This window comes from Acomys minous (genome assembly GCF_964271855.1).
Source record: "Acomys minous genome assembly, chromosome: 6".
NCBI classification, from domain to species: Eukaryota; Metazoa; Chordata; class Mammalia; order Rodentia; family Muridae; genus Acomys; species Acomys minous.
Window position 1 is genome coordinate 58,681,851 of NC_140487.1, and position 20,079 is coordinate 58,701,929.

Consider the following 20,079-nt stretch of genomic DNA (forward strand, 5'->3'; position numbering starts at 1 on the left):
GGTTTGCATCCAGAACGTTTGTCTTGTTTTGCTTTGTTTAATTTTTGCTTTGGAGACAGGAAGGTGAGACAGGGAAAGAGATGTGATCCTAAATGCATCAGGATGGGGAGGGGGGAGTCAGTGAGAGAGAGAAACAGAGAGAGAGAGAGAGAGAGAGAGAGAGAGAGAGAGAGAGAGAGAGAGAGAGAGAGAATTTGTGATAAAATAGCAGAAGCAGAACAGTTTCGGGGGAGGATGTGTTGTTAATGGTGGCTGGACTCTAAGCAGGCTCAGACTATGTTCTTAACCTCTTGAATATTGACAGTAGGCTCCCCAGCCACAGCCTGAGATGCTTTTTGGTGGGATCTAAGGGAAGAAAGGGTTGGTTCCTAAGGGACAGAGTTTAGATAATTATTTTGCTTGATAGATGAGCTCATGTTTTTTCAATATGTCTTGTATTGTTCCCAAAGACACCCCAAACCACACTTATGACTCAGGATCTTGTTTCTGGAGCCGGGTAGCTTAGGTCTCACTCATCAGCCTGCTGCACTGTTCTCCTTTCAGACACATAGATACCATCCAAACATTTTTTTCATAGTCTCGTTGTTAACGGTTGTGGCTTGCTGAACCGGAGCCACTGAACTTGAAACAAGTTCACTATCATTTCCTCCAGGGGTTAGTTCATCCTCCTGGGCTTAAGAAGCAGAACAAGCAACGCCCTGTGGATGTATTTTTCACCCAAGAAATTTCGTATTCCAACCCAAGACCCATTCTCCTGAGTAACGACGCTGATGAGGAAGTGAGCATCAAACAGATATCATTTTGTAATGGAAACCCAGTGTAACACCCTTGGTCGTGTTCTGGCCATGACTGCACATAATTCTGACAGTGGCCAGTTCCTTCCTGCTACCCCATGCTCCATTTTCTTTCCAAGAAGAACTCAGCTCTGCAATGACGTGATTGAAGCCCCTCTGCAGAGCTCCCCTGGGGCTCCTTCACAATGGCTGTGTGTCCCTTCAGAGGGACATCAACATTTTCTGGGATGTCGACGACAGTCTGATTGCTGAGACTGGTCTTCGTTCTCGCAGTAGATGAGGCAAGGAGAGCAGATCATATTTTTTTTTCTACTGTGTGTGTATCTTCCCACAATGCATCTGATTTTTATCATGTGCATGCCCAGTGTTTGTACTTGTATCCAGATGCAGGACAGGGTTTGAGGAAGTGGGGCTTCCCTCAGGGAAGCTCATTAAGTGCATTGTTTGGAGGGGGAGTGTGTGCATAGTGCATGCAGAGGGAGGAACTGCGCTGACGTGGGCATTACTACAAGAGTTTGCTGCGTCGTAGTTTCGTCCAGTTTTACTACCTTCCATCTGAGAGGGAAGCTGGTTAAGGGATGTTAGCTTTACAGGATGTTAAAGGGAGGTGAAGCAACATCCTGTTCTAAGGGAAAGTGAAACATTCCATCCTTCAGGGAGGTTCACTAAGTTAAAAAGGTAAACAAGTCAATGGGTTCAGGAAGTTCCTAAAACTGAGGAGATTCGCTAGGTCCCTCCCTCCTCAGGAGTGAAGAGCACATAAGAGTGTATTAGAGTGTCTGAGAGACACTTTTAGACTAGCAGAGCCACTTGAAAGAAGCAGAGACCAGCTAAGCTGATAGGAAGCGAAGGTCACCGAGTGCCTGAAGAAAAGCAGAGACCAGCTAAGCTACCTGGAAAGGGGCTCAGACAAACTGAGCCACCAGGAAAAGACATTCTCCGTTCTTTTGAGCTGCACGCAGGCTGTGTAGTGTCCTCCAGAGTCCCAGCTTGCATGAGTGGTTACCCATGCTGGTGTGGGAGGGAGGATATGGGAGATGCTACTGTCCCTGAGTCATTTCTGCTCTTGTAAGTAACCCCTACCCACATTCCTGTAAGTAAGTCCCAGAAACTCTCATTGGTTCACTAAGTTGCACTTCTGTGGCATCTTTACTTTGGTCTGTCATCAGTTCCTTGTCTGAGGTGAGCAGATGTCAGGTCACATCTCCCCAGGAATAGTGTCACACAACAGAGAGATAATGTGCATAACCAAATGTGGCAGTTTGAATGAAAATGGCCCCCATAGGCCCATAAAAGGAGTGGCATTATTAGAAGGTGTGACCTTGCTGGAGGGAATGTGTCGCTGATGTGGGCTTGAAGGTTTCAGATGCTCAAAGCAGGCCCAGTGTCTCTCTCCTTCTTTTGCCTGCTGATCCAGATATAGAACTCTTGGCTGCCTCTCTAGCACCATGCCTGCCTGCACGCTGCCGTGCTCCCCTCCATGATGATTGTGGGCTACACCTCTGAACGGTAAACCAGCCCCAATCAAGTGTTGCTGTGGTCACGGTGCCTCTCGGCAGCAAAGGAAACCCTAACTAAGACACCAACGCTAGAGACCCAGGTTCAAGGATTTCCTGTACTTGCTTGATTCAGAAAGGGGCCAGTGAGAGGGGCTAGAAGCGCAGGAAGACGGCGAGGAAGGACGGATGAGAACAAAGCATACAACCTGCACGTAGGAGAGCAACTACAGAAACACACTGTGGGAAACAGAGGCGGTGAGCAGATCTCATCATGAGCAGTTGGAGCCGAGTCCCAGAGGGTCCCTTTGAGCATTTGTGGAACACCCCGTAGAACAGTCCCCTGAGAGAAGTGGAGGCAGGGGAGTGTCCTTCAAGGGTGGTCACTTCTGGGGAATGGACTCACTCTCCAACCCTTCTGGGTCCCGAGGCCCACAGGGTCCCCAGCAGCTCTGCAGCATCTTCCTATCTGCATACTCCCTGCAGGCTCAGTCAGTCTCCTCACCACGCCCCCCCCCAGGCCTCCCCCCCCCCCCATCCTCTGGTAAAATCTGTTCATCTACCTATGGAAGGGCAAGCCAATCAAACCGAGTGGCCCGTAGGTAAAATTTTCAGAAGATTCAAACTTTCTACACTGCGTTATTTACCCTTTCCGTCTGCTGTTTCTTCCCCCCTCGGGTTTTGCAGTGTCTTCTACGCGTCTCTGCTCTTGGCTAATTCTACATTCACTCTGAAGCCCTTGTGTCTCCGCGGTTTCCGTGCGCCAGGTATTTGGTTTTTCACTTGTGTTTCCTATTCAGCCTTTCCCTGCTTCTTATGCTGTTTGGCTTACTTGTATCACGTGACTCTTAAGTGTTGTCTTCTTTGTTTCCTACCTATTGTTTCCTGGAGCTGGTGGCGATGGTGGTGGCGATGGCTGCTTCTTTTCATTTGAATCGATTCTCCCTCCTATTATTATGAGTGTGCTTGTGTGTCCCTGAGCTTTCCTGTAGCACGTGGGAAAAGGCAGGCAGCTTCCAGGGCCACCTGTCCTGCCCAGGGCTTTCCTCCCCGCCCCCGCCCTCCAGCCAGATCCCGTTTTCCCTCACCTCTCATATCTGTACCTGTTGTAGCCCTGAGAAAACAGAAAGCCAGTTATGAGCAAGAGGCCCAAGGACAGCTGTTGATCCCGAAAACGGCTTTAATTTGTCTCTGTCTCATTAGCTTAATGCTGATGCTGGCGGCCCTCGGCTGCTGCTGACCAAGCTGAGTGCCTTGCTTTTCAACTCACCCTGCAGCTTATCAGGGCCACAGATGAAGCTGACAGCTCAAGCCATTTCCCTCTGTGACCCTGGTCCTTTGTGGTCACTCCCCCAAGGACAGTCATTCATCTTTGGGGCCTACAGTAATTAAAGCTAGAGGGGAGGAGTCGCGCTCTCCCGCTGCCTAGCCTTCCTCGGTGAATCAGCGTGACAGGTGAAAATCACAGAACTGAATGCTTACCCGGCATTCAGTTCTTGTCAGTGGATCTGCTTTGATGGCCAAGGCCGGGAGAATTATCCACCTGACTTGTGCTACTGTAAGGGGAAGCCAGAGGCCGGCTTGTCATAAATTGCCGTGAAAACCGACCCTAGAAAGTGATCCATATTTAAGAAAGACACAAAGCTTCAAGAAATGCGCGCCTTTCAGCGAATGATTTAACTTGCCACGTTTGAAAAACAGGGGGCTTAGGATTGAAACTGATCGAGGATCTATTCAGGCAGAGTGCAACAGGTAAGTCTCCAAGACAAACAACAGGCGGTGCAATCTCCTGGCCTGATGTCAGCCGCTCAGCATTGCACTGTGTGCCATGGACGCGGCCTTCATTTATATTTACTGTTTAATGGCCTCAGTGGCATAAGACGTGTGCAATCTAATGGGATTCGCCAAGGGGTAGCTCCTTTTCAAACTCCATGGGTCCACAATTCCTTCTTTTTAAAATTGTTTTTTATTTATTATAAATTTATTCACATTACACCCCTATAGTTATCCTTTTGCCCTTATCTTCCTGTTTCCGGTTTCCACTATTCCGCCCCCTTCCGCTCCATGCCCTTCCCTCAGGCCTCTGATAGGGGGAGCCCTCCGACCGGCCGAACCTTCCAACAGCGGGAGCCCTCCTCCCCCTCTATCAGGCCACAGCCCATCAGGTCTCATCAGGATAGCCCGCATCCCCTTCCTCTGTGTGCCCTGCAAGGCCGCACTGCCAAGGGGCAGCGGATCAAATCATGGACACCAGAGTACATGTCAGAGGTTCAGTGGTAGTCCCCCCCACTCCCCTCCCCCCACCCCCGCCAACATGGAGAGCTGGCTGTCCATTGGCTACATCTAAACAGGGGGGCTCGTTTCTCTTCGTGCGTTGTCCTTGGTTGGTGCACGAGTTTGTGCAGGCTCCCCTGTGTCCAGATCCGCCAGACTTGATGGAGTCCCAGTGGCGCTCTTGACCACTTCATTTGCTCAACTACATTCATTGCAGCTTTATTCGTAACAGCCAGAATTTGGAAACAACCTAGATGTCCCTCAACGGAAGAATGGATAAAGAAACGGTGGTACATCTACATAACGGAATACTAATCAGCTATTAAAAATAAGGACATCTTGAAATTTGCAGGCAAATGGATGGAACTAGAAGTGATCATTCTGAGTGAGGTGACCCAGATCCAGAAATACATGCACGGTATAAACTCACTTATCAGTGGATATCAGCCCAGCATAGATGGCCTCTGAGAGACTCCACCCAGCAGGGATCAGGACAGATGCTGGGGCTCAAAGCTGGACTTGAAGCTGGAGCCCTCGGAGTTGCATGGAAGGGTGTGGTGGAAGAAGCTGGAGGGATTAGGTCCAGAATTCCGTTTTGTGTAGGGACACAGCTCCTGGGCAGAGGTCTGTGGGGTAACCCATTCCTCTTCAGACCTAATTTTAAAAAAAAAGAAAGAAACAAACCTTAGACTTCACACTCCCCCCACCCGCTCCACACCTCCAGAAGTCACTTTTCATCAACCGGAGACCACCCTGCTTCCTCCTGGCACCTCAGTCGCTGCTGCACATCCCCGGAAGCAGCGCATTCATTCATTCATTCATTCATTCATTCGCTTAAGCTGTAGTCCTTGGGTGCTCACTGTGGATAAGGAGCTGGCCAGCAAGGGCCACCCGTGACTGCGTGAGATCTCTCACCTTTCCGGAACCGCTCAGCAAAAGGCCAGAGTACACAACTAGAGGATGTGCATAACTAGAGGTTAAACGCAGGGGACAGCGTTGGGAGTCTGAGGATCCCAGGAGTACAGGTGTCCAAAGAAGCCCCCAAAGCCGTCTTCTGCCAGCTCTCAGGGCCTAGCAACTGTACAAATGGTCAGTGTGTGCGAGCAGAGGTGTGTGCACACTCCACCTCCCGGCACTGGGCAGAGCACTGGGTGGGATTCATACGTTTGTTTATTGATGAGTAAATCAATGGGGTAATTTGTGCCTTAAAGGACAAAGAAGACTGAGCTTAGTGAGTAGAGAAAGGGGGGATTGGCTTACTTACTGTTCTCCTTCATTCAAATGACTTACATATTTGAGCAGCTAATACTACACTGGTCAAAGAAACCGAAACGCTGCAGCAAGGCAGATGCTGAGAAGTCTCTCATTCACCGGTGGGTGTCTGCACCCGTTCCCCTTGTCACAATAAGCCATCTTTGCCCTCTGTGCATTACTGTCTTTATTAATGTTGGGTATACAACGACAGTGCATCCTTATGCAAATGAGATCATGTATAAGCACAAATACATTCTTACTTTTATTCATCCTCAGGAATAGTGGCATGCTGCATAGATGGACTTTTAAATTTGTCACTATATTCTAGAGCTGTTTCCCTGCCAATGCTATGAAAAGGACTTCATTCCTCTCTGTGCTTGTGTGTTACACCCTGGGCTAGAGGGGCGGTACATGAAGGCCAGCCCAGATCCTGTATTTGAATATAGTTTTCTTCCTCTTCATCTCTGTGCCAAAACATTGGTCTCCTCCTCAGCTGTTAAATCCCAAAAGATGGAAATGTGTTTCTTTGAACACTCTGTAAACCTCATCTTTAGGGCAGTCCTCTTTTGGAAGTATCCCATAGGAATAAAATGGGACTTTTCATCCTCCTTCTCTCCTTCCTTCCTTTCTTTTTTCCTTCCTTCCCTCCTTCCTTCCTTGTACTGTTGAACACAGGACCTTACCCAGGCTGAGCAAGTGTCCAGCCCTGAGGTGTATGTACCTCTAGCCCTTTTTGTATGTTGGAAATTGAAACTGTGTCTGAGTACATGTCCCAACCTGGTCTTGAACCTACTTTGTTCAAGCCTCCCACAGACTGTGGACTTGCAATCCCCCTGCTTCCATGTGTCCCTCACTGATGTTTTTTAAAGGGCCCTTCTCTAGGCTGAAGACATCACAGGGCTTTCTACAAAGGGGACTGACACTATGGTGACTGGGAAGGACCCAGGTCCTGATGTGGAAGTTACTTTGAGGCACTTCCTTCACTGTCAGGTGAGCTCTATGTGCAGGGAGGGGGAGGGGTGTCTTCTGGACAATACACTCTCAACGCTGTCTTCCAACTAAACGGAAAGCATTCCTAAGATGAACCACATGATTCTCCCGCTAATAGCATAGTCAATACTCTCTAGGTAAACCCTTTCTAGTCAACCCTCGAGTGTGCAGTATATATACGATGTAAAACTGAGAAGAAAATAAAGATGACATTCTATGGTGGTAATTATCGCTGACTTGTGTTTTGCTTTAGTATTCTAGACAGCTCGACTGCTTTGCATGGTTGCTTTTTCCCACCGTATTTTGCCTGAGGTCTCTTGGCTCGACACTTGTGGTTTGTTGTTGTTGTGTTTTTTTGTTGTGCCCTCCCCCCATTTCTCTTCCGCAGTAAGGAGAGCTCAGGTATGCCATTCTTCCCACAGGAGGGCCTGGCCCGAGTGCTTGAGAGGGCTCGGTTGTGCTGGCTGCTGTTTGCTTTGATCGTCTTAACCGTGACTGCAGGTTGCTATAAAACGGATTGATCTACAACCTGCAGATCAATAAGACATGGGCAAAATGAACACAATGGCCATGTTGTCACGCGGCTCACTCACCCTGTGACAGGTGCACAGAGAGCAGATGACAACCGGAGGAAGAATGCATTTGCTTTGGGAATTATAATGAAACACCTAATCCTAAACCAGGGTGGGGCTCCTGCCTCCTCATCCTCCCCAGAGAAGGATCAGAGCATCAGAGAGACACAATACGGCTTCGAATGCTGAAGTTGGGGGCACTTTCTAAGGGGGAGCCACTGTGGGTGGCAACTGCCCATTCAGATATGAAAAAGAAGGCTGTCCTGAGAAAGAAAACAGAACAAAGAAAGGGCTGTGTGGCTCATCAGCCTAGAAAGGAGAAAAAAAAGGCCTCCTACTAGCTCACCCGGGAGGCTAGGGGAGGCGGGAAGAAGTCACAGGCCAGCAGGGTTCCTGGGAGCTGGGCCATTCAGAGACTCTAAGTATCACTGTAAGTTGTGTTCCCTGCATGCTGTGTCATCTGTCCCCAGTGCTGCGAACACCCTGGTGTCCGAGGCATCATGTGAATGGGTGGGAAACGGGGTTTATCCTATAGCTAGGGGCTGAATTCTGTTTCTCTTTGACAGTCCCACTCAGCCAAGCCATTCGCTGTACCCAGGCAAGCCTCAGAGCTGGGAAGTGAGAGGGAAAAGGTGTCACACTGTCAAGGTCCCATTGTGCCCTTGGACACTTTAGTGTCCCTCTGGTCTTGATTGTCAGTCTACATGTTGGCTTCATTCGCAACCGTTGCTGGTCCAGTTCATCTTGGCTCCTCCTTCATATTCCCGGGCTACCTGGGACGAAGCACGGCTTCAGGCCACCTCCACGGGAGGAAACAGCAAGTGACCTGTTGCCACCCCTGGGCCACGGAGGCACCTGGGATTGAGGCTGTAGCCCTGTTATCCTGTGGACCCCAACTTCTCAGTGCTCTTCCCTCCTACCCCCACCCTCCCACCCCCTCATCACCCCACCCCCCACCACCCCACACCCCCCACATCCCTGCCTAGTGTGGCCGTGCTATATGCCAGGTGCACTCCCCATTCTCCCACTTCTGGCTCGGAAAGAGGCTGATGTTACAACTTTGCCCCTTTTCTGAGAGAAAGGCCAATGTGACAATGTTGGTGTTTCTACCCAGAATGCATCATCAAGACTGAATGCCAGCACTCGGGGAGGCAGAGACAAGTGGATCTCTGTGAGTTTGAGGCCAGCCTGGTCTACAATGCGAGTTCAGGACAGCCAAGGCTACATAGAAAAACCCTGTCTAAAAAACCCCAAAAACAAAAAAAGAGATTGAACCTGCTCACGAAACCTCTCTCTCTTTCTCTCTCTCCCTCCCGCTCCCTGCCTCATGTCCACAGATATATCCTGCCTCAAAGTACATTATACAACAGTAGGATGCCCAGAAAGCTTGTGGCAGCTCTCTGCCTGCAAACGAAGGTGGTAGCTTTGGGAGGGCTGTATGTGTATGTGTTTGGGGTTTTTTTTTTTAATTGGAAATGAATTGGCTCCTGATGAAGTGCTTCCTTTCTGAAGCCTTCAGAGACTATGCAAGAGTCTTGTGGAGATTATCCAAGTGAGCAGAGCAGAGGTGCTGTCGCCGTCCCTGCTTGTAATCGCAGCTACACTGGAGCCTAAAATTAGAGCGTCATGAGGGCAAAGCCTCTCTAGGCTACAGAGTGAGTTCAAACCCAGCCTGATATCTCCGTCAACCCCCAAATGAAACAGAGCAAGAAAAGAAAGGATGACAGGGAATGCAGCCCAGAGGTCAAGCGTTTGCCTCAGCCTTGGGCTCACTTTCTAACTATGGAGGCCGCAGAGAGGAGGGGGGTTGTCACATGAGGCTATGACCTGGAAGTGATGTGCAAATTTCTCTAGGCGGCTTTTCTGAGTAATCATGTATTTTTTATTTTTATTTTTTTTAAATCAGACTCTACAAAGAGTTTGTGAATCATTAAGGTCAAGAATTATTGCTCTAAGCCAAGGCCACAAGTCTGCTTCTCCTCAGCTGTTATGCCTCCCCTAGGTCACGCTTTGGCACACAGAAAGTAATTAAAGATCTGTTCGAAAGGAGAATAGTCTTCCTGTTCACTGAATTAAAGCTTTAAAACTTGCACATTTTATTCAGGCTCAAGTGATGATGACACTTCACAGTTCCAAAGGGAGGCTGGATGTGACATTGTCACCTCTTGGTCACAGGGACTAATCACCTGTCTCCTCTCCACCCTGAACCGGGTGCTGCTTCCTGGAGTTGGACGTCACATGTTTTCACAGAACGTGGCTACCTGGGCTTGACCCCTCTGTGCAAGGGAAAGCCCTCTACCCACCTCACATGGTTGGTCCTGCGCCACCTTCCCTCCTGAAGTGAAAGGCCATGCTCGGCCCACTTTACAGGTGCAGAGTGACTAGACTGTCATCCTGTTGGTACTCTTGAACTCCAGGTGAGTGAGCTAATGAATCAGTTTAAGGCATTCAGAGCACGGCTCATCGCCACAGCGGCCCTAACTACACACGGACACACACCTACTTCGCAAGGTTTCGAGTTCTTGCCTGGTACAAGACACGAGAAGAACATGAATACATGGAATGAAACATACAATGTCCCCGTCTCAGGCTAATCACGGTTATACTAGACAGCTATCCTTCCAGAACATTCTGTGTGCACTTGCATGTGTACTTGTAGATAGGCACATGCATGGGTATTGTGTGTGCGCATGGTATACGTGATCATATGTGTGTGTGCATGTATATGCATACGTGAACACGAGGGTGGAGGTCAGAGGTCAGTGTTGAGTGTCTCCCTCCCTCCCTCTTCACCTTCCTTTTTCAGACAAAGTCTCTTACTGAGACAGCAGCTCACTAAGGTGGCTTGTCTGGCCAGCCAGTGGGCTCCGGGGGACCCGCTTGTCTCTGCCTCCCCAACACGAAGATTACAGGCATGAGCTGCCCCCAGCTTTTTTATATGGGTGAGGGGATCTGAACCTTCCCCTCTCCCAAGGCCTTGCACTTCCTCCTCACTCTGAGCTGTCACTGCAACACTAGTGCTGTCTGTATACCTAGATAATGTTACGATTCTGCTGGGTGCCGGGTCAAGGGTCCTTTTTCTTCAGCTGCCCGTTGAAGGGCTACACGGGAATGCCTTTGTCTGTATGTGCATGCACACACAAAGCTCCGTGTTTTCATAAGCATTCCCGGAAAGAAAGAGAAGTTCAAACAAAGAGGCTTCCCTTGGGCAAAGTGTTTAGAGTAGAAAGGCTTTAGGAACTTGCTCAGATGCATTGACTTCTCTGCATTCAGAGCCAGGTGCTGGGTGAAAAGGAAGAAACACAAGTTACACCGATGTTTTCTACCCACCCTGAAGGGTAACCACGCTGCTGCCGCTGCCCTGTGAACGCAAGCGGGGCTGTTTTACCATAAAGCTCTTCCTGGTACCAGCCCACTTTCACCTTCTAAAATTTCATCTTCTCCCTCAGCCCAGACAAGTGCTGCTCTCTCCCCTTCTGTGGACTGGGAAATTCCTGTCTTTTAAAAACAAAGCAAAAGATTTAAGCATCCTCCCTTGGGTCCTCCTTGTTACTTATCTTCTTTGGGTCTGTGAATGGTAGTATGTTTATCCTGTATCATATGGCTAAAATCTGCTTATGGGTTAGCGCATAGCACATGTGTCTTTCTGGATCTGGGCTACCTCACTCAGGATGACCTTTTCTCATTCCATCCATTTGCCTGCAGATTTCATGATTTCCCTATTTTTAATAGCTGGGTGTTATTGCCCTGTACAAATGTACCACAGCTCAGTCCTGATGACACTTGATGACCTGATGATCTAGGGTGGGTTGAGAGGGCTCCCATTTTCTGAGGGATAGTGGGGGGAGGGGGAGAGGAGAAGGGAGGGGGAGAGGGAGGAGGGCAGGGAGAAGGGAAGGGAGAGGGCTACAATAAATTTATTTATAATAAATTTATTAACTTTAAAAAAGAAAAAATACAACTGTCTCTGCAGATGGGCTGTGTTGCAGAGCACATAAGGGACCCAAGAGGACTGAGCTAGCCTCAGACCTCTCTTGTGTTCTTCAGTTAACACACAGGCTAAAATTCTAGAACAATAACTCTGAAGACAGGTGGGGAAGCCCCGGATGGGAAGGGGTAGCCACCAGGCCTGGGTGCCCAGGGCTGATATTTGCTGGACTATCTGCTCTGCTGTTCTTCCTGCTTTGTTCACCATGATCCTCAGAACCTTCCACTCCACAAGTGCCACACAAACAAGACACCCCTGTCCAGCAGCCGGGGACAGGGGCCTTGTGTTTACCCTGCTGCACATGGAGCCACAGGGCGGGAGGCTTAGGCGCAGAGGAGAAGACTGGAGGTAGAAACCTGGGAGGAAATAAAGGAAAATACAAACTGGAAATGGCAAAAAGAGGTGAAAAAGAGGCAGCGGCCCTTAGCTGGCTGTGGTCGCCAGGCTCCAAGGTCGGCCCTGGTGACACAAAATCTTATACATGAGCCTGTCTGGGTCAAAGTACCCAGATTCTTGAGTAAACACAATTCTGGATGTTCTTGTGGGAGGAGTTCTGATTTAGTTTTTGGAGTGGAAGGATGAAGTTAACATTTACATTAGTAAGTGTTGAGTAAAGCAGATCTCCATTTAGTGTGTGTGTGTGTGTGTGACCTCATCTAATCAGTGGAAAACCTTAGTAGAAAAAAGTGCGCCTCCTCTGTGCAAGGAGAAAATATTGGAGCAGATTCCATATGGCCCACCGTTCCTGCAAGGTTTGGCGATATCTCTTCCTTCCTTCTCTCCTTCCCTTTCTCCCTTTTTTCTTCTTTCTCTCCTTTTCTCTCTCTCTCTCTCTCTCTCTCTCTCTCTCTCTCTCTCTCTCTCTCTCTCTCCTTTCCTCCCCCTTATCCCTTCCCCCTTCCCTCCCTCCCTCTTTCCCTGTTCTCGCTCTCTTTCCTTCTCCTCTATCTTGCTTTCTGACCTGTACCCCATTGGTCTGGGCAGGATAGGATAGGGTTTCGGTCCTGTTGTTCTCTCTCTCTGAAGGACCTTGGCTGATAAGCCTCCAGCCCTCTCTCCGTGGGCTCCCACGTCACTGTCCATGTCATAGAGTATGTGTGGCTTGTCAGCTCTGGTGAGCCCAGCTATTCTAGAGACCGAAGCAGGAGTATCAGGAATTGAAGGCCTGACTGGGCTGCACAGTGAGTTCAATGCCAGCCTGGGCAACTTAATGACACCTCGTCTCAAAATAACAAGCAAAAAACCTCGGCCTTGGAGCTCTTACCTGGCAAGCATGAAACCCTAGGCATTCCCTAGAAACAGTGGCCTGTTCCCCTTCCTCTTGACTAGGTGCTAAGCCTACGATTCCTTTGGCCAGTGGCATATGGCAGATATGACATCCTGAAAGTCCAGGGTTTTGGAAGACTGGAATTCCCACTTCCTTCCTCTTAGAGCCCAGCTGCCATGCTTTGAGAAAGCCTGGCCTCCTGCAGACCAAGAAGCTGAGAAGTGTTCAGTGTTCTTGACGCAAGCTCCCCCTGTGGCTGTAGCACCTTCTTACATTTTTCTAAGGCACCTGAGCCTCAGCACTCTGTGGCTGAAGATGACTTAGAACTGCCCAGCTGAGCACAGTCCAACCCAAGGCTCTGTGAGCATGAATAAAATTGATGAAAGCACTAAGATTTGAGGTTTGTTTGATGCACAGTTGTAGGCTTTTAACTTTTTTTCAAACCTACTTTATTTGGGGGTCTTTAATGCTTATACCTCCCATCCAACACCCCTACCTTAGATAGGAGAGAAAAGAGGTTAATGGGAATAGGAGAAATAGACCTTCTTAGACTCAATTCCTGGGAGCAGCTCCACTGGCGTAGTTGGCAGGATTCCAGCAGACCCATTAAACAGCAAACCAGCAGCAATTCAGCAAAGGTGACTGGAGCCTGGAACACGGAACCCAGAACCTCCAAGTGTTCTCTGGAGCAGTTCTCTCTAGAAGATACACACACTCTCTCTCTCTCTCTCTCTCTCTCTCTCTCTCTCTCTCTCTCTCTCTCTCTCTCTCTCTCTCTCTCTCTCAGAGTCCCTACTAAGATGTTTTTCAGCTGGCAAAGACCAAGCTTCCACAAAAGGTGGTTCCTCTTCTAGTGGATAAACATCACCTTCGCCTGTTCTCTCCCAAGTCTGTTCCCCATCTCACACTTGGGATCAAAACAAAAACATCTTTACATCCACTGCACACAGTAGTATACAACTTGCCATAAAAATTAGCCATCCCTCCCCAGGTCTTCAGGCAAGTACCACCAACCATGCCGGTGTCCACTAGAGAAAAGGCACACGGCCCCAGGTTCTGCTCTTGAAACAGAACATAGTTTTCTGCAGCTGAAAACTACTGTTCTGCTCTGCTCTCAGGCACCCAGTGATTTGCTCATTAGCAAAGGAGCAAAGTGGCCTTGCAGCTTTTAACTTGTGAAACAAAGTGATCTTGTTGTTGGGATGGAGGGCGGAACTTTGGAGGGAGTCATTTGAATTAACCCCACTGTTATTTTCTTGGTAGGAACCTTGCCTTAATGGCTTCCCTTCAACATTAATATTGGACTGCTGTGCCCAAGGTCATTACGCATCCGAACTACAGCGGATCTGGGCCAACGTGCTCATAAACTGCACTTTATGAGCCACCACAGGAATGTGCTGCCTCTCCCCAAGAGGAGGTTCATTCCGGTTCTGCTTAGGAGGCTGGAATTAAACTTGGCAACAACGGCCTTTCCAATGTAGCCTTAGCCTAAAAGAATCAACGAAACTCATAGAATGTAACAATACCAAGGCCTAAGGTTTATAGTCTACATGCAGGTGTGTAATAATAATAACAACAACAACAACAATAATAACAACAACAACAACAACAACAATAATAAATAATTCTCTGGATGAATTGTGAGGGGGCGTTCATATTTTTAAAAGATGAATTTTCAACAATTTTTGGGCTCGACTTGCCCCTCTTCGTACTCTTTGTAGAGTGGACAGCTACACAGAGTGGAAGGGCCAGCCTGTGTGTGTAAGGGATGCTTCAGACTCTCTACGCGCTGTTGCAAGCTGAACCTCCAGTCCAGTCCCTAGACATCGACTGCAGGTATGTATCTCTTTCCCAGACACTTTCCCCTTATTGTAAACTTCCCAAGCTGTTCCCAGGACTGCCCACCTCTATGTACACTGAGTCATAGCTAACAGAGCCTAATGACCCTGTTCAGGCTTCACACATAGACGTCTGGCTCAGCCGAGCTGCTGTCATGTTACACCCTGCTGTACTGGCAGTGCCTGAGCCTAGGTTGTCTAGAGGACTTGACTTCTCTGCTCCACTACCAGGACCACTAGGGCCATCAGATAAGCAAGCCATTTGCCATCTTGGGTGGAAAATTATATGTCTGTTGTGTCCTTTCTTCTCCTCCTGCCCCCGTCCCCACATCCCCTGTTAGGCAGGTTACCAGGGCCACAAAGGAACTACTCCATGATAAGCTAATACACAATAGAGATCATCAAGTTATTTTTTTAAGGGCCATATTGTGAATACCATGATCTGTGTGATCTCCATAGCAGCTACAGTAGTATGAAAACAGTCATACATAGCCCATAACTAGTCATTTCAACTGTTTCCAAAAAGCTCTATTTGTAGTGATGGCTACAGGGTCAGTTTTGACCTAAAAGCCACAATTTGACAACTCCTGCTACGGATACGAAGAAAGGAATATGAGCTGTGGCTTCAGAGAGTTTATGTATTTGTTACTTGTAGCCAACAGAACACGGGGGAAGAGGTGGTAAGCCCACTCCCGCCTCAGCTCTCCAGGCGTTCAGAGTCCCCCTCCATCCTTTGGAATACGCAAGCCTTGAACCCCTGAACCGCCATGTGAAAAGTCTGTAGACCCTGGAGAGATTGTGGGGAGAGGCTCTGAGAGCATAGGGAGAGGAGAGAGGCAACCCGGAGGAGCCGTTACCTCCGGGGACCAGGCATGGGAATGGCATGGGTCTGCTTCCCCTCAGGAAGACCTGGCCCACTGAATTCCACCGGATTCCCTCAGCTGACGCTATATGGGCAAAAGAATCACCCAGCCGAGCCCTGAACCCCATGCTCATGCCCCCCAGTATTGGCTGTTCTTTGAAGTTAGTTTATGAATCATCAGGACAGGTTATAGATAGGCATTCCCAGAATTATTTTTTTTTCCCCTCTATTTAAAGATTCAGTAAAGTCCCAGAATTGGCCTGTTTCTTTCTTTTGTGGAGAGCAAGTGAGGTGAAGCGTCAACCGGGTTAACCCTGTTTACGGAGCAGGAGCTTGCGTTTTCCGTCAAGTTCTCACGGAAACGTGCCTGAAAGTCAGTAAACAGGAGTGTTGTCCCTGCAAAGCATTGCATTCTAGAGGTCTGTGGGGCTTGCATGCAGCTCTGAAACTCCATAGGCTGACACCCAGGACAACATGTATCTGTGCAAACATGGCAATTAGACAGGGTTACTGGCCACACTGGCTTTCTCAACTTTCTCTGCTCTTCAATGTGTGAGGGTTCTCTGGTTGTCAGCACCTAGATTTACCTTTTTTTTTTTTTTCAGAATCCAGGAAATGGGCAGATTTCCCCCAAGAAAAGCCGATTGGTAGACGAGAACAGACTACAGTCTGAGGAGCATAAATAGCCTGTCTGGGGTACAGGTAGAGGCTAGAGAGGACAGATGAGCTATGCAGGTGTGAGAGGAAGGCAGAGATGGAAAAGAAAACAGCGGATGTGGGAGATACCGAGTCCCTGCTTCTGGGAAGGGTTCTGTAATGAGAAATGGAGACTAGGGTCACAGCTGCTGCCTGTGCGCGAGGCAGAGGCGGAGGCCAGATATGGAGGCTTTGCTAGACGTTACAGATGTTGTCCCACCTCCATCCCTTTGATCTTTTCTGAAAGACTAAATAACATGGCAATTGTTTAAATGGTGGCTGAGTGTGTGTGTGTGTGTGTGTGTGTGTGTGTGTGTGTGTGTGTGTGTGTGTGAACGTATGCATGTGTGTTGTAATGAAAGTGTTCTTTCTTAAGAGTATTCTCAACAAATCGAGGAATCTGCCCACCCCACATATCACAAGGCCTTCATCATTTATTTTGCCAGCCTGGGGGAAGGCACACTGACCTAAAATGCTCTCAATCAGAATGAGTCGGCAGTCAGCTGATGGCGTCTGTGAGAGAAGAGCCGAGGTCGTGAACACAAGATGAGCTGATTTATGAGGACATTGCGTTGTCTTTGTCCTCACAGATGCTGGCTGGGGACTTCCTTCAAAGCCCTTCAAGAGTCAAAGCAGAGCCTGCTCATGCCATGGAGATCAACAATTCACACCAACAAAACGAACAAAAATGGAGGCAGGTAGCCGGGTTTTACCCAGATGGATACTCAGTCCCTGAGAGGACATTTCCAGCTATGACTTCACAGACAATGTCAGAATATTCCGGATCACCAGGTATAGAGGTGCACACCTGTAACCCCAGGGCTTGAGAATCTGCAGCAAGATGACAGGAGCTCCAGGCCAGTCGGAGCCACATGGGAAGAGAGTAAGGCCCTTCCTTAAGAAAACAAACGAATGAACAAATAAATTAAAAGTGCCATTCTTCCAATAGCTCTGACAGAAATCAAGTATGCCCTGGTGGAGTGGGGTGAGAAAATGAATGTTTAAAATGTGGCCGTGTTCTCAGTGATTTTTTTTTTTAAGTGAGAAAGATAGAGGATTTCTTCATACTGACAGTGCAGGAGGGCGTGTAAGTTAGTGTCTTCTGCTGTTTTCATCATCAGTGTACAATAGCTGGGCCCCAGTGGTCCCCGGCTGAAGTCTGTCTTCACAATTGTATCATGCAAATCCTACCTACATAACTCAAAAAAACAATAACCCTTTTGTCCAAATCTCCATGTTTCAAGAGGAAATGGGAGGCCTCCAAATCTTTCTTACTCCCAAATAGGTGTTTTGCTTTCCTGATGTGAGCGCTGAGCCCCACAGAAAAGCCCAAGATGGCTGTTCAGGGTTAAAGGTCATGTGTTCTCAGGCTTCTTGAGATTGGCACATCATTCCACAACTGTTTTAACTGGTTTGTTGTTGTTGTTGTTGTTTTGTTTTGTTTTCAGAAGAAAGAGTAAAAATTGTAATTAGAAAAAAATAATTCTCTTGTCTTTTTTTTTGTTGTTGCTTTAGAACAAGAGAAGATGTGGTTAGGGTTGGCTAGATTTTTGTTGGTGGAGCTTTTGTGACAGAGCAGAGGTCATGAAGCAGCACCAGCAGCTGATATGACCCAAAGCCTTGCTTGGCTTGCGTTGCACAGGCCCCTCCCCGAACCCTCAACCGTATAGTTCACTTCAGCTTTGCCCCCTGTGATGGCGACTGCTCACTTAGACTCCTCCTCCTCCTCCTCCTCCTCGCTTTGTAGCGTGTCCTCCCCCTACTCCCCCCCACCCCCGGCCTCACATTCCTGCACAGTTTTCCCATCCAGCCTTGGTGAGAGCCTCAGGAATTAGCTCAATGAGTCACTGGGAAACCAGGATGGGCCAGGGAGGTAGCTCAGGGCCAGAGCACATGCTCAGTGGGGACAAGGCCTCCCATTCAGTCTACAGTGACCCTCACCTCCACCAGAATAAAAGAATAAGTAACGGCAAAACAATCTGATTATGGGTCAGCTGCCTTGCCATTTCTAACCTTACTACTGGGTGCTCATGAAGAAAGGGCAGCCTTTGGTCCCTACTCTCTGGGGGTTTCTGACTAGTATACTTTTACTTTGCTCAGACTTGTGTAGCTCAAAGGAGGAATCCCGCAGCACCCCCAGTTTCCACAGTGGCCTTGAAGCAGCCTTCAGCGGAACAGGCTCATGAGCTGAAGGCTCACCTGTGAGCATTCCTGATGTTTTCCCTGTAGATCCTAGCATAGAACCGTTTTCACAGTGAATAAAGCCCCGACTCAGGAGTTCCAAGTATTCCTTGACCACAGAGGGAGTCTCTTTAGCACTTGGACATCTCAGCATTTTTTCTGTTTCTTTTCTCAGTTTTATACACTGAAGGGAAAGGGGGGGGAAGGTTACAAAGCAAAGGCATACTTTATTCTGAAAATACCGAGTCAGTCTCATTAGCACTCACTTGAAATGATATTCCTGCTTGTTAGAAGTCCTTAGTAAGTCCCCCTCCATACACAAAATTCTGTGTAGCAATAATGTGTGTCTAAAAATAAAAGCCAGCTGCTCTTCACACATTCACAGCTTCTTCCCTCAGCCCCCTTTTCTCTGCAGGGCACACAGGAAGTCAAATTTTCAGTTTGGTTTTGCTTTTTTTTTTTTTTTTTTAAAAAGATCTTTTCCTGCAAAGCTACTTCATGGGCCCGGAAGTGGTTATTTTCATGCCTGGCCTCCCTGAATAAAAGAGCTGTTCATCCACTTAACACACTGCCCGCTTCTATGCTTCATAGGCCAGTGGGGAGGGACAGGGTATACAACTTAAAAGATCTGATGCCGTTGCACGAGTTGGGAAGACCATTGTCTTCGTTCCTTTTCTTGTTACTGGGATCGAACACATGACAAAAAGCAACGTAAGCCTCCAGAAGGATGATTGTGGCTCACAATGTAGGGCATAGCATCCTCCATGGCGCAGAAGGCATGGCATGGGGGCCCAGGTGCTGATGTGGTGGCAGGTTGCTCAGAGGTCCCATCCAGCAGGAAGTGGAGAGAGGGGCATACTGATGCTGGTCCTCTGCTCTCAGCTTTCTTCTTTGGTTCAGTCTGGGATGCCAGGCCCTGGGGTGGTACCACATACTTTTAAATTGGTCTTTCCTTCTCAGTTGATTCTCTCTGGAAACATCATCACAGGCACACTCAGAGGTGTGTAAACCCAGCCGGTTTAACCATTGCAACCACATCTTAGGATAGCATTCTTGTCTCGCATTTACTTTTTTTTTTTTAATTTTTTATAAGAAAAATGTCTAAATATATTAGATTCAGTGAGCTGACTAAAAAAAAAAAATGCCCTCAATCTCTATCCTTCTTTCTATTCAGGCCTTTAGGAAAATGAGTCTTCAGCACTTTTCTTCAGGAGGATAAAAATTGATCGTTGTTAACTAGTTTTGAACAAGGACTGGTCTTGTGGGTCTCTTGGGCCAACAGGGCAAGCATGATGGTGTGCCAGTTTGAGGTGTGTTTCCGGAGTGTTGCTAGACTCTAGCTTCCCATCACAGTGTAAGTAACCAGGACTAAAACTCTGGTGGAGAAGAAGCCTAGGGGACCTAAGCCAAACCAGCCAACTGGGGCCAGTCTGGACCAGGCCGTCCCTCAGGCAACTTGCTGGCTGCCCATAGATACAAGGAAAGCAGTATCCTAAGCCAGCCAAGTTTAGCCCACGTCAGCAGAACGGCCCAGCCAACCCACAGCTTTGTACAAAATAATGACGAATTGTTGTTAAAGCCCTATATTTTGGGGAGGTTTGTTATGCAACAATAGCTATTTGATGCACTGTTATTAAATATTCATTTTACATATGCATATGCCGTGTAGCAGTCTTTCTTTTAAACTCCACTTTATTTGTGGTGTTTATACCTCAACCTCTCTTCCAACCTCCCAATCCTACATAGGTGAGAGAAGTTGAGTGGGGAGAGGGCACCCCTTTACTTCTCCCAGCTGTTTAGGGTCAGCTGGGTTCTTTGGGGGGCTGTACTCATCTCTGTCAACAGCACCAGCCATCAGTCTCCTCCA

The 20,079-nt window shown here is 48.2% G+C and overlaps 1 long non-coding RNA gene and 1 pseudogene across 4 annotated transcripts in view; both read right to left on the reverse strand.

Moving 5' to 3' along the window:
• Nucleotides 1–479: 479 nt before the first annotated feature.
• On the reverse strand, nucleotides 480–4,551 carry LOC311599043 (large ribosomal subunit protein uL6-like; annotated as a pseudogene). Its single transcript has 3 exons — nucleotides 4,510–4,551; nucleotides 3,379–3,404; nucleotides 480–1,060 (listed from the first exon to the last, which is right to left on the reverse strand). The product of its transcript is annotated as a large ribosomal subunit protein uL6-like (transcript).
• A 69-nt stretch (nucleotides 4,552–4,620) lies between these two features.
• LOC311599158 overlaps nucleotides 4,621–20,079 on the reverse strand; it is a 71,342-nt gene continuing 55,883 nt past the window's right edge. For all 3 annotated transcript variants that reach the window (XR_014779792.1, XR_014779793.1, XR_014779794.1), the window contains exons 3-5: nucleotides 16,757–16,926; nucleotides 16,499–16,649; nucleotides 4,621–5,218 (exon numbers count right to left, since the gene is read on the reverse strand). This is a non-coding gene — a long non-coding RNA (uncharacterized lncRNA). The remainder of the gene's footprint in view (nucleotides 5,219–16,498; nucleotides 16,650–16,756; nucleotides 16,927–20,079) is intronic.